The following is a 15,034-nucleotide window of genomic DNA, read 5'->3' as shown; positions in this document are numbered from 1 at the left end:
AATACATAAATAAACTGTGGTATACCCAGACAAAAGAATATTATTCAGTGCTAAAAAGAAATGAGCAACCAAATCATGAAAAGACATAGAGAAATGTTAAATACATATTACTAATTGAAACAACCAAATCCAAAAAGACTATACACTGTATAAATTCTAGCTATATAACATTCTGAAAAAGGTAACACTATGGAGAGAGTAAAAATATCAGTGATTTCCAGGGTTTTATAGGGGCAGTGAAAATACTCTGCATTATATCATAATAATGATTACATGTCATCATATATGTGTTCAGAACCATAGAATGTACAACACCAAGAGTGAACCCAAAGGTAAATTATGGACTTTAAGTGATAATGATATTTCAATGTAGGTTCATCAACTGTATTAAATGAACTTGACCAGGCAGTGGTGCAGTGGATAGAGCATCAGACTGGGATGCGGAGGACCCAGGTTTGAGACTCCAAGGTCACTGGCTTGAGCGCAGGCTCATCTGGTTTGAGCAAAGCTGACCAGCTTGGACCCAAGGTTGCTTGCTTGAACAAGGGATTACTTGGTCTGCTGAAGGCCCATGATCAAGGCACATATGAGAAAGCAATCAATGAACAACTAAGGTGTTGCAACGAAAAACTAATGATTGATGCTTCTCATCTCTCTCCATTCCTGTCTGTCTGTCTGTCTCTCTCTCTCTCTCTCTCTCTCTGATTTTGTCTCTATAAAAAAAACCCCAAAGCCCTGGCCTGTTATCTCAGTGGTAGAGCGTCGGCCTGGCGTGTGGGAGTCCCGGGTTTGATTCCCGGCCAGGGCACACAGGAGAAGCACCCATCTGCTTCTCTACCCCTCCCCCTCTCCTTCCTCTCTGTCTCTCTCTTCCCCTCTTGTAGCCAAAGCTCCATTGGAGCAAAGTTGGCCTGGGTGCTGAGGATGGCTCTATGGCCTCTGCCTCAGGCGCTAGAATGGCTTGGTTGCAACAGAGCAACGCCCCAGATGGGAAGAGCATCGACCCCTGGTGGGCATGCCAGGTGGATCCTGGTCAGTCGCATGCGGGAGTCTGTCTGACTGCCTCCCCGTTTCCAACTTCAGAAAAATACAGAAAAAAATGTAACTGGAGAACATAGCTTCCTGGAGCTTGGATTAAGACCTCTCTGAACCTTTTCTGGCTTTGGGTCACCTTTATGACATTGTATAATGTATTTTAAATCCTACCTAATTCTGTTCTGCTCCAGTGACCCACATTGACCTAATTACTGTTTCTTGCCTAATCTTGGATTCTGAATAGACCTGTTCCAGTATCCCGACCATGTGGTTCTCACCCATAAACATCTTTTTGTCTGACTCAACTCTGTCAGTCTCTTCACTGGTCCCAGATTGATGAGTCAGAATTATCATGTCATTGACAAAGAAAATAAAAGGGGGAAGGATAACTGAATCAAAGGAAGTTGATGAGTTTTTTAAACATGCTAAATGGTGGTAAGATACCCAAATAGAAATCCCCAATGGAACACTGAGTCATTTATGTTTACTTACTGGTCCTTTTAAGCACTTGAGTTTGTGATCACATGGGCTATGACTAAAAACTTGGGAAAACCACAGTTAGGGTACTGGTGGAGAATGAGGACTCCTTGAAGAAGATCAGGAAGGAAAAGTTATATAGGTGCCCTCCTAAGGAGGTGAACACTGCAATAAATAATGAAAAAAAATGTTCTAAAAGAGACTGAAGTAATGAGATAAGAGTATGAGTGAAAATTTAGTTTCGGATAATAAGAAGTATGCTTCAGGTATATAATTAGAGACAAGAATTCTCAGAGTTCAAAAGAGGCCTAGGCCACTATTGTTATTTTGAGGCTCTTGATATATTAAAATAAAATAATAGTGACATGTCAAAGCAGGGTTTAAATATCATGAGATACTTTATTTTTTTTATTTTTAGATTTTATTTATTCATTTTAGAGAGAGAGAGAGAGAGACAAAGAGAGAAGGGAGGGAGGAGCAGAAAGCATCAACTCCCATATGTGCCTTGACCAGGGAAGCCCGGGGTTTCAAACCGGCAACCTCAGTGTTCCAGGTCGATGCTTTTACCCACTGCGCCACCGCAGGTCAGGCTCATGAGATACTTTAAATATGTTAACATATTTATGCTTCTAACACCATCAACCTCCTCACATAATGTAATTATAATATACTTGAACAATAAAATATTTTAAATTCAATCAACAATGTTTTTTATGTCCCATGGTTCAATAATAAGACAGAAGTTTAAAATTGTCTGGTAAATCCAATTTTCTTCAATTTTGTTAGTTTATGTCTGAAACTTGATATATTATATTACCTGCAATAAATATTAAGGATCTAAATAGAGCCTCTCAAGAACATGAGACTGGTCAAAATGGTTCTTCCTTTTTAGAGATGTGGGGGTCCTTAGAATCAAAGATATGGAAGGAATGAGCATGCATAGATTTTTAGATTATAAAGGAGCTTCAAAAACAACTAGATATAGGAATTCAGCTTCTCATCTTATTATAGTGGAGGAAACTCAGAGAGGTTGTGACTTCTCTAAAGTTATCTAACAGTCACTTAAAACTCAAAATCAGAAATTATATCCTCTTTATTTAGAGTTTCCAAAACTTGCCTGATTATATGAATCTCTTGGAGGCCTTGTGAACTACAGATAAAATAGATTCTATTCATCTCTATTTCTAAAATTGCAATCTTGAAGTAGTGGGGCCTGGGAATCTGTATTTTAACAATTACCCACTGAGAGATGAGTATAATGATTAAGGAATTTTTGGAAACTTTATTTTGGTGGCAATTCACTAATCTTTCCTTATTGACACTTGACCCTCACAATTGCCATAATTAATGATATTTTAAAGCAGGGGTCCCCAAACTTTTTACACAGGGGGCCAGTTCACTGTCCCTCAGACCGTTGGAGGGCTGGACTATAAAAAAAAAACTATGAACAAATCCCTATGCACACTGCACAAGTCTTATTTTAAAGTAAAAAAACAAAATGGGAGCAAATACAATATTTAAAATAAAGAACAAGTAAATTTAAATCAACAAACTGACCAGTATTTCAGTGGGAACTATGCTCCTCTCACTGACCACCAATGAAAGAGGTGCCCCTTCTGGAAGTGTGGCGGGGGCCGGATAAATGGACTCAGGGGGCCGCATGTGGTCCACGGGCCGTAGTTTGGGGACCCCTGTTTTAAAGACTAAAAATTATTGTATTTCACAAAATTAGGTAGAATGTTTTGAATAGTATATGAGGGCTAAGTTCTGAATTTAGCCTTAATTATTCAATTTACTCTCCTTAATTTATGAAAAACAAAAATGAAAGCTGAAAATTTTCATTTTCTCAGTCTATTTCAAATTGCTCTGTGGCTGATTTTCATCATGATTCTCTTTAGTATGACATTGGTTTCCTTGAAATCTGAGGCCCTTTGGGCTAGGGTTCACCCAGTCTATGCTTGCAAACTTTTTTCCTGGAGAATTAAAACATTCTTGTATTCAGTTTGTCTTTCATCGCTATAAAGTCATATTTATATAAAAATCACTTTCATAAGGCCCTGGCCAGTTGGTTCAGTGGTAGAGCATTGGCCCAGCTTGTGGAAGTCCTGGGTTCAATTCCCAGTCAGGCACACAGGAGAAGCTCCCATTTGCTTCTCCACCCTTCCCCCTCTCCTTTCTATCTCTCTCTTCCTTCTCACAGCCAAGGCTTCATTGGAGCAATGGGCACTGAGGATAGCTCCATGGCCTCTGCCTCAGGCAATAGAATGGCTCTGGCTGCAATGGAGCAACACTTCAAATGGGCAGAACATCACCCTCTGGTGGACATGCCGGGTGGACCCCGGTCAGGCACATGCGGGAGTCTGTTTGACTGCCACCCTGCTTCTAACTTTGGAAAAATATAAAAAAAATCACTTTCATAAAAATTTAACCTCACAAATCACATTTTACAGATGAATAAATGGACACTCAGAAAAGCTATTTGATTCACCCTTGATCCCAGACTACTCAGTGGTAGGGCCAAAGTGTAAACCTCATCATCTATCCTGTGTTGACTGAGCACTTACTCTGTCCAGGGCAATGCACTTATTAAAAGGGATACAAAGTTGCAGAAGACTTGATCCTTCTGTCCTCAAGGAAGGCCACATCTTCAGATTCCAAAATAAGTCAATCAGCCTAAAGAAGCTGGGTGAGTCACTTGAACTTCATTAGAGAAAATTGATTTTAATTTCACTTCTTTCCTTATCAAAAATAGTTCTTGAGACTGTGGCAGGAGAAAGAGAGGTTGCAAACTATTATCCTAGAGACCTCTTTTGTTTGTTTTGGATAAAACTTACATTTTCTTAAATTATCAGTTAAAAATGGGGAGATTTCACATTTAAATATCTAGATTTCTGGATTCTTTTGAAAAAAGAAAATCAGTGATTTGATCTTACTGGGCCAATGGTCCTTTATGGCAATAATTCTCCGGAAGTGAGGAGCTGCTGCCTACTTTTTATGGGCTAGTGCCAGCAGTTCACATAGTTCTTAACTAGAACCTTACACACGCTCCTACTGCCTACACAACCCCTGAACGGTTTTAATTTGCTTAACCGTGCCAACTTCTTGGGTTACCAATTGTCTGAACTGTGCCTAACAGCAGGTGGCAGCAATAAACTGTGTAATTTCCATTTCTTCTACATGTAGGGAAGACATATAGCAGCAATTGATTACATGGGCTTTTCTGTTTTCTTCTTAAAACAAACAAACAAAATACTAAGGTCGCTAGATTTAAGTTGATCCATATTTTGATGAAGTCAGTAGTGAGAAAGGGATTTAATGTCAGTAGTGAGAAACACCCCAATGTGTGCAGTAAAAATCCATTGTAAGGCATGAAAATTTTTTTTTAATTCAAAATTTTTATTTTTAATTTATTATGTTGACATTGGTTTCAGGTATCTCACTCAATATAACACCCTCTACACACTGTATGGTGCCCCCCATGCTCCATGCAAGGTCTCTTTACACTTCTATTTCACCCCTTTTGCTCCTCCTCCCCCCAACTCCACTCTCCTTTTTCCTCTGACTATTGCTACTCTGTTGTCTGTATCCATGTTTTATGTATATATCATTTGGCTAATCCCTTCACCTTCTTTGATCCCATCCTTTCTTCCCCCTTCCCTGACAGCTGTTCATCTCTTCTCTGTGACCCTGCTTCTGTTTCTACTTTGTTCCTTAGTTTATTGCAGGGGTCAGGAAACTTTTTGTCTGAGAGAGCCATGAACATCACATAATTTAAAATGTAATTCCGTGAGAGCCATACAGTGATCTGTGTACATTACGCATTACCCAATAAAAATATGGTGTTGTCCCAGAGGACAGCTGTGATTGGCTCCAGCCTCCCGCAACCATGAACATGAGTGGTAGGAAATGAATAGATTGTAATACATGAGAATGTTTTATATTTTTAACATTACTATTTTTTTATTAAAGATTTGTATGCGAGCCAGATGCAGCCATCAAAAGAGCCACATCTGGCTCACGAGCCATAGGTTCCCGACCCCTAGTTTATTGTGTTCGTTAGATTTCACATATAAGTCAACTCATATAGTATGTGTCTTTCTCTTCCTGGCTTATGTCACTTAGCATAATAATCTGCATATCTGTCCACGATGTCGCAAACAGTAAGATTTCCAATGGTGGCACAGTGGATAAAGCATCGACCTGGGACACTGAGGTTCCAGGTTCAAAACACTGAGGTCACTGGCTTCAGCGCGGGTTCATCTGGCTGGAGCTCAGGCTCATAGCTTGAGCACAGGGTTGCCACTTGAGCGTGGACTCATCGACATGATTCCGTGATTGTTATCTTGAGCCCAACGGTCACTGGCTTGAGCACAAGGTTGCTGGCTTGAGCAAGGGGATCACTGGTGAGGCCAGAACCCCCGGGTCAAGGCACATAAGAAAAGCAGTCAATGAACAACTAAGTGTCACAACTATAAGATGAAGCTTCACATCTCTCCTCCTCCTTCCTGTCTCTGTCTCTGTCTTTATCACTAAAAAAATAAAAAGCCTATTGATTATTAGTCTCTGGCAGTGCTTCAAGATCAGCTGTAAGAAAATCAGTTTTGTTCTTTTTTAACACTGAAAGAATATGATTTAGTGTGAGTGGTAAGGCTGGCTTTGACTTTTCTTTCTGACTTCTGGAGGAACAAACAGTAAGCTTGGGGAGAAGACAACCAGCAATGAGGGAAAGTGGGAAAGTTGAAAAGGAGACCAAAGTGAAACCTAGCCTGGAATAGAAACTACCTTATTCTTAACAGATGAAAGAGGTGAGGTCATAGAGATTCTACCTGTCTTCATGAGACATCAGAAATCAACCTGATAATAATGTCCATGCAACAAGAACAGAACACAAAGTACAAATTCAACAAGACAAAGGAGAGGCAGGGCTTGTAGTTAGGGTTTGCATGACCAGAATTTTCACATTTCACCCTAAACCCACTGAATTTCACCAAATTCCACTGGGTTCACAAACGCGCACACACACACACACACACACACACACACACACACTGGGGAGGAGGAGTCCAATGTTTTATGGCAAGCAAATTAATTATTTTTCTGGTGGAAATAATGACATGACTTTCAGCAGAAGAGGGTCTAAAGCAGAGGTCTCAAACTTGCGGCCCGCCGAACAATTTTTTGCGGCCCACGGACTAATCCACGAACTACAGTTTCTGGTCGTTTTGTGACACTGAAAAGTGTTGTGTAACAGTTGCCTTTTGTAGACCTAGTGTGGCCCGCCAAACGGCTGTGATCTTGCTCTGCGGCCCACATGCTGAGTTGAGTTTGAGACCCCTGGTAAAGCATCAAGATTCTCAGTTATCCAGGCTGCACACTTGGTTGTTAGATGGCTGTCTTCCCTCTCCTGGGCTCTCATCCATATCTACTTAGTCATCATGGGCTATTGATTTATTTTTCTCATCTAATGTACCTCACATCTGTCCCTTTGTTTTTAATCCTCACACCACTCTATCAGACTGGGTGCTCATTAACTCATGCCTGAAAAACAACTGAATTAACTAATGGGGAGAAAATAAAGGGTCAGCTTATGGACTAACTAATTGAAAATTTCATCTTAGAGGAAGAGTTCTGTTTGTTTTAGCAAACAACTTGATGGGTCATTTTGATTGCTCAAAGATTATCTTTGTGGTATGGTTGGAATAAACCTAGAGCTAAACTGCTGTGCTTGAAAAATTAGCAATAATGGCATGGTTTGGGTATTCACAATCTAAGGGAAAGCAGAGAGAATATTGAAGGAGAGAGGAGAATTGAGCAGCATTGAGGAAACTCAAGCCCTAGTAGAATGGTTAGGGAACTTATAAGGTGAGAGATGTCCAATATTTAATTTTAACTTGTTTGTTGTTGCATTGCAAATACCTGTTCCTTCAGTAAAATTTGTGAGCATACAGCTATTGGTGGTATATGAGGTAGTGAAGAAATTAAGCAGTAAGCAGGGAAGTGATAGTACAGAAAAGGAACCAAATACCCAGGTGGCATGAGAAGATAACAAGAACATAGTAGAAAGAGAAATTCACAGACATCGGTAACCAGAAGAAAAACATAAACACCAAACCTTCTCCAGAATCTCCTAAATCTTAAAGGGCATGATGACCACAGCAAGCCAGGAGGCTTGGGGCCTTGCAGGACCTGAATCTAAATCACACTACCACTTATTTGGGGAATTTACTGCTCTTCCAATCTCATACTTCATCTTTTCCCACTCTTCTCCATTCTTTTTGTCCAAGGAGAAATTAAACTACATTGACATAATGAATAGGCTTTCTTATATTTAGCTTCCTATTGGGTTCCACCATTGAAAAACCCTGTCAGGAGATCTAAGAGAGGAAAGAGATTGAGGTTAGGGTATTTATTCACTCAGTAACTTCCCTGGAAGGTCACAGTGGGATGACTAAGTTCACATTATCTGATAGATGACTTGCTTAGCATCCCTCTCTCTCATCAACTAACTTCTCCCCTTTCTCCCTCTCCTCCCACTTACAGGATTAAGCATGGTAATAACCCCACTACTATTTTTCCCTAGGTACTTTACTATTCATTGTGATTTTTCTACACCCTACCCATATTTTTGTTAATTTTTCTTTTATTAAATTCTTTTAAATTACCTAATATGAGTATGCCATCTGCTTCTCAAAGATTTTTGCAGGCACACTGAATAATACACTCATTAAGTCTTTATATTCGTTATTCAAGTTAATTCTCACAATAACTCTATGAGGTAGATATTACTATTAACCTTATCATATGTGGAAATATGTGGTATTCTTGCATCTCGGTTCCAAATCATTTGATGTATGATGGCCAGATTGTTCTTCCTAAATCATTCATCCAAGGCCCTTTAAGATCTGCTTCTTATTTACCTTTTATCTCTCCTATACCTGAGCCTATACAAGTCTTTCAATCAACCTAAACTGGACTATTCAGTTTTTCCTGAATATACCTTATTAGTCCTATGTCATATTTCCACTCATAAGATACCCCAATCCTGGAATTCTCCCTTTGCCCCCATTTCATCTCCTCCTTTAATAGCTTTAACTTTCCCTTTCTTTTGAGTTCCAGCTGAAATCCTCCTTCTTCCATAAAATATGGCTAATCCCAGTTCATAAGACATCAACCCACTTTCTGCATTTTTCTGGTTAAGTAACCTTCAGCAAGTCATACAAACTTCTTTGAGTCAGTGCTCTCAACAGTAAAATTTATATCAATTGCTGCTTTACTAATCTCAAAAATAGTTACCAATACTTACTAATCTCAAAATGGCTCAGCAATGAAGCTACCCCAACCTTAGAAGCTTTCTTCTCTTCAACAACTTTATCAACATTTCAAATGATTGATGTCTTATGGTAAAGATTTATCAATATTTTTATAGTTGATTAACATCTTAGCCCCCTCCATTGTGTGTATCTTGGTGGAAGAATGTGCACTGCTTCTCACTACAGAAGCCAAGAGAGGTCAAACATTCTTACTTCTTGTTGTCAAAAACTAAGATATGGGCACATGACCTAGACTCAGCCACATGACCTGGGTATTTAGCTCCTTCTCAAGATTTTAAAAATGGAGGAAGTGTATACAGGGGCATTTGGAGATTTCTCACTAGCTATAGTTTTATCATACTCCCAAGTATAGCATGATTTAATGGTTTTCAAACTTTAGTATACATTAGAAACTCCCTTGTGTGATGTGATATGATGTGTGTGTGTATGGGGTGGTTTGTGTTAAAATACAGTCTTCTGGGCCCTACATAGACTTGCTAGATTAGTATCTGTCAGATAGGGACATAGGAATCTTTATTTACAAGTTCCTTAAGGCCTGGTGAATCTGATATACACAGAAGTTTGAAAATCACAGCTCTAGGTACATTCTTCACTTCTTTATCTGTGGCTTTCTATATCACTCATTATTTGCTTCTACATAAGAGAAGATTTACTTTCATTTTTTTTTTCATTTTTCTGAAGCTGGAAACAGGGAGAGACAGTCAGACAGACTCCCGCATGCGCCCGACCGGGATCTACCCGGCACGCCCACCAGGGGCGACGCTCTGCCCACCAGGGGGCGATGCTCTGCCCATCCTGGGCGTCGCCATGTTGCGACCAGAGCCACTCTAGCGCCTGAGGCAGAGGCCACAGAGCCATCCCCAGCGCCCGGGCCATCTTTGCTCCAATGGAGCCTTGGCTGCGGGAGGGGAAGAGAGAGACAGAGAGGAAGGCGCGGCGGAGGGGTGGAGAAGCAAATGGGCGCTTCTCCTGTGTGCCCTGGCCGGGAATCGAACCCAGGTCCTCCGCACGGTAGGCCGACACTCTACCGCTGAGCCAATCGGCCAGGGCTACTTTCAATTTTAATATTTGAATCTTTAGATTCCAAGATGGCTACAGAGCAGGTGGAAGCTACACTCACTTGCTCCTGGCCCCAAACTAAATTTACAGCTAAAATATAGAGCAATCAACATGAATAACCAACTGAAAGTTAGCTGAACTGAGATTTTATAACCAAGGATTTATAGAAGGAGCCACATAGAGACTGGTAAGAAAGGCAGAGACATGGAATAGGCTAACTCTCACACTCAAGTACAGTGGCTGAAAATATCTCAGCTGCAAAACTCACTTTCTTTAGGAGTATAGGGCCTCAACCCCACAAGAGATCCCCAATTCAGAGAAACTAAAGTTGGGGACTCTGGCAAAGACTGAGTGGTTTAGCTCTGGAGTAAGGGCTATTTTTCCTTATTCCATGTGTCTAACCACATAACCGCCAAATAGGAGACCCTCTAGCCCTGTTATCCCAACCCTGGTTGCCCCACCCTACTAAGTTTGCAACCAGTGGAAGGGTCTGTGAGGTACAACCAGTCTGGACACAATCTACAATCTTTATTTGTAAGGTTCTGGAGGAATACCACACAACCTCAGGGGGAGGCATAGTAGCTGACAGGTAGAGTCCTTTTACAGATTTTCCCCCAGATCTAAGCTTGAATAAACTGACCCTTATACACAAATTGATCACTCCCACATACAGCCAGGCCCAGTACACAGAGCCACAAACAGTGAACTGTTTAGTAGCTCCAGACAGGTAGCCAAAAACCAGTTAAACACAATGTCTGACATCAACCTGTACCTAAACCCACCCAAATGGACCTAGAACCTAAACAACTAGTGATGAGCATCATAAGGATACCGGAAGAAGAAGAGAATAAGCAAGAGATAGATAAACTATTTGAAGGAATAATGACTGAAAACTTCCCTAACCTCGTGAAGGAAAAAGTCACACAAGTTCAGAAAGCACAGAGAGTCCCAATCAAGATGAACCCAAAGAGGTCCACACCAAGATACACCATAATTAAAAGCCAAAGATTAAAGACAAAGAGGTCATCTTAAAACATCAAAAGAAAGGCAATTACTTACTTACAAAGGAACTCCCATAAGGTTGTCAGGCAATTTCTCAACAGAAACAGTTTAAGCCAGAATGAATTGGCATGGAATATTAAAGTGATAAAAAAAACTAGAACCTACAAAAAAGACTACTCTATCCAGCAAGGCTATCATTTAAAATTGAAGGCAAATAAAGGAGTTCTTATAGTGAAAACCCTAAAGGCATTAATTACAACAAAAGCAGTATTGTAAGAAATGTTAAAGGACTTGATTGAAGAAGAAGAAGAAATAGAGAGGGAGAAACATAAGTATATAGAATAAAATGGCAATAAGTAAGAACCTTCTAATAATAACCTTAAATGTAAACAGACTTTATGCTCCAATGAAAAGACATAGGGTAGCTGCATGGATAAGTAAACAAGACCCATATATCTGCTGTCTACAAAAGACTCACCTCAGAACAAAAGATACATAGAGACTGAAAGTGAAGGAGTGGAAAAATCGTTCATGCAAATAGAAATGGAAAGATAAAGCTGGGGTAGCAATACTTACATCTGACAAAATAGACTTCAAAATAAAGGCCATCCTTGCCAGTTAACTCAGTGCTAGAGCCTCAGCCTGGCGTGTGGCTGTCCTAGGTTCGATCCCCAGTCATGGCACACAGGAGAAGTAACCAGAGTAGAAATAAGTGACATAGAGACTAAAAATACAAAAGATCAATGAAAACAAGAGCTAGTTCTTTGAAAGATAAAGAAGATTGACCAACCATTAATCAGAGTCATCAAGTAAAAGAGAGTGGACTTAAATAAATAAAATCAGAAATGAAAGAAAAGAAGTCGCAAATGACACCTCAGAAATAAAAAAGATTGTAAGAAAATGTTATGCCAAGAAAAAAGAAGGGGGAGACAAGATGGCACTGGAGTAGGCGGACGTACCATCTACCTCCCAGAACCAAAGTGGATTACAAACTAATTTTTAGAACTATCATCTGGAAAAACCAACTTTGGACTAAACTAAGAGGACTCTTCAACCAAGGAACACTGAAGAAGCCACACCAAGACTGGTAGGAAAAGCAGAAATGCGGAAATGCAGAGAGGGCTGCCCAGCTCCTCAGAGTGAAGAGCAGCAGGGAGAGACTTGCGTGGCGGGAAGTGAGTTTAGCAGAGGAGAAAGGGTCCTGAGCCCCAGGAAAAAAGCCCCAGCCTGCAGCCCCAGAGCCCAGAAGAGGCATAAGGACAGTATTTAGCTAGAAACAAGTCAGGATTCTGTTTGTGAGAGACTCTGATTTCTCAGACCCAGGATCCTTCTTAAAGGGATTGCGCAGAACATCTCTCTCAAAAACTATCACCTGGGGCTTCTGGGGACGGGGGGAGAGAGGAGAGGACCACAGTAACAGGAAGAGAGTGTAATCTAGGAGGCAAAGGGAGAAACATTTTGGGAGATAGCCACCCTAAACCCTGGGACGAGTCACTCCCCAAAGCTGAAGTGAATATTTCCCCCGGAAACAGCAATACCAGCAAAGGGAAGCAGGAGAGCAGCCAAACAAGCTCCCCCACGGCATTCAGAGCAGAGTCGCATAGAAGGAGGGAGCTTTTGGGTCTACAGTAGTGAGTCTTAGGGTCCGAGCTACAACGCCCCCACCCATGCGGCTGAGGGCGCACCGGAGAGTGGGCAGCAGCGGGAGACAAAAGCACGGTTCTGCAGGCAGGGGCAGAAGCCGGCTGGCCACCACTGGGCTCAGGTGTGAGCTCAATCTTGCCCGGCTGGGGAGAAGGGGGAGTGCAAAAGCGGTCAAGCTCAGCTGCCAGCAGCCTGTAATCCAGCCTCCGGGAGAAGGGTGGAAACCCCGGAAAGGGTGGAGACCAGCCCCTGAGCAAGGGCACAGGAGCACAGCCCTGCCCCGCCTGTGCAACCTAGGCTTGCGGTCTGACTTGGTAGCCGGCTCCTCCCATGGGGGTGGAGGCAAAAGCCCCGAAGAGACAGAGTTCCGCTACGGAGCTGAGCTTGGGCACGCAGCCCTGTGCGGCGGTAGAGCCAAGGCTAGCAGCTGTTCCTTGAGTCGGACCCTCCTGAAAGGGCAGGGCGAAAGCTCGGAAACAGGCGGAGACCCGCAGCTGAGCAAAGGTGCTCGCCAGTGCCCTCAGGACCGAGCATAACGTCACACACAGGGGCGGGGCAAAGGCCAAGGCCACCAACCCTTGTGCACCCGAGCACGTGATCACAGCCACTCCCGTGAAGAGAAAATGCGGAGGCAGAGAAATACAACACAAATAAACCAAGAGAAATCCCCAGAAAAGGACCTAAGTGAATCAGGTATGACCAAATTACCAGATGCAGAGTTTAAAATAACGATTGTTAGGATGCTCAAAGATATTAGAACAACCATAGATGGCCATTACAAAAACCTAAATAGAGAGATAACAAATATAAAAAAGGACATTGAAATAATAAAAAAGAATCAGTCAGAAATGACAAATACAATATCTGAAATAAAGAATACAATGGAAGGAATTAAAAGCAGGATGGATGAAGCAGAGAATCGAATCAGTGAGTTAGAGGACACAATAAATAAAGGCACGGAAGCAGAGCAGAAAAAAGAAAAGAGACTCAAAAAGTCTGAGGAAACTCTAAGAGAGCTCCGTGACAACATGAAGAGAAATAACATTCGCATCATAGGGGTTCCTGAAGAAGAAGAGAAAGAACAAGGGATAGAGACTTTGTTCAAACATATTATAGCAGAAAACTTCCCCCAATTAAGGCAGGAAAACATTTCACATGTTCAGGAAGCACAGAGAACTCCATTAAGGAGAAACCCAAAGAAACCAACACCAAGACACATCATAATTAAATTACCAAAGCTAAATGATAAAGAGAAAATATTAAAATCTGCTAGAGAAAAAAAGATTATCACCTACAAAGGAGCCCCCATAAGGATGACTTCTGACTTCTCAACAGAAACACTTGAGGCCAGAAGGGAATGGCAAGAAATATTCAAAGTAATGCAGAACAAGAACCTACAACCAAGACTACTTTATCCAGCAAGGCTATCATTTAAAATTGAAGGAGAAATAAAAAGCTTTACAGACAAAAAAAAAAAAACTCAAGGATTTCACTGCAACCAAACCAAGGCTGCAAGAAATGCTAAGGGACCTGTTGTAAACAGATCAAAAGAAAAAAAAGAATATAGCAAAAGAGAAAAACAGTTTTAAAAAAAAATGGCAATAAACAATTACATATCAGTAATAACCTTAAATGTTAATGGATTAAATGATCCGATCAAGAGACATAGGGTAGCTGCGTGGATAAGAAAACAGGACCCATACATATGCTGTCTACAAGAGACACACCTTAAATCAAAAGATGTACACAGACTGAAGATAAAAGGATGGAAAAAAATATTTCACGGAAATGGAAATGAAAAAAAAGCTGGGGTAGCAATACTTATGTCAGACAAAATGGACTTTAAAACAAAGACCATAGTTAGAGATAAAGAAGGTCACTACATAATGATAAAGGGAGCAATCCAGAAGGAAGATATAACCATTATAAATATCTACGCACCTAATATAGGAGCACCTAAATATATAAAGCAGACTTTGATGGACTTAAAGGGCAAGATCAACAGCAATACTATAATAGTAGAGGATTTCAATACCCCATTAACATCATTAGATAGATCCTCAAGAAAGAAAATTAACAAAGAAACAGCAGGCTTAAAGGACATATTAGATCAACTCGATTTAATAGATATCTTCAGAACGTTTCACCTTAAAACAGCAGAATATACATTCTTTTCAAGCGCTCATGGTACATTCTCTAGAATAGACCACATATTAGGGCACAAAAGCGGGCTCAACAAATTTAAGAAGATTGAAATCATATCAAGCACTTTCTCTGATCACAATGGCATTAAACTAGAAATCAACCACAATAGAAAAATTGAAAAACATTCAAACACTTGGAAACTAAATAGCACATTATTAAACAATGAATAGGTTAACATTGAGATCAAAGAAGAAATTAAAAAATTCCTAGAAACAAATGATAATGAGCATACATCAATTCAAAATTTATGGGACACAGCAAAAGCAGTCCTGAGAGGGAAG

The 15,034-nt window shown here is 40.8% G+C and overlaps 1 non-coding gene across 1 annotated transcript; it reads right to left on the bottom strand.

The window, feature by feature from the left end:
• Nucleotides 1–9,817: 9,817 nt before the first annotated feature.
• TRNAG-ACC (transfer RNA glycine (anticodon ACC)) lies at nt 9,818–9,893 on the bottom strand. Its single transcript has one exon. It is a non-coding gene; the product is annotated as a tRNA-Gly (tRNA).
• Nucleotides 9,894–15,034: the final 5,141 nt, after the last annotated feature.

This window comes from Saccopteryx leptura, chromosome X, assembly GCF_036850995.1.
Source record: "Saccopteryx leptura isolate mSacLep1 chromosome X, mSacLep1_pri_phased_curated, whole genome shotgun sequence".
In the NCBI taxonomy this organism is placed as follows: domain Eukaryota; kingdom Metazoa; phylum Chordata; class Mammalia; order Chiroptera; family Emballonuridae; genus Saccopteryx; species Saccopteryx leptura.
The sequence above is the reverse complement of the archived record's forward strand: the minus strand, read 5'-3'. Positions and strand labels throughout refer to the sequence as shown.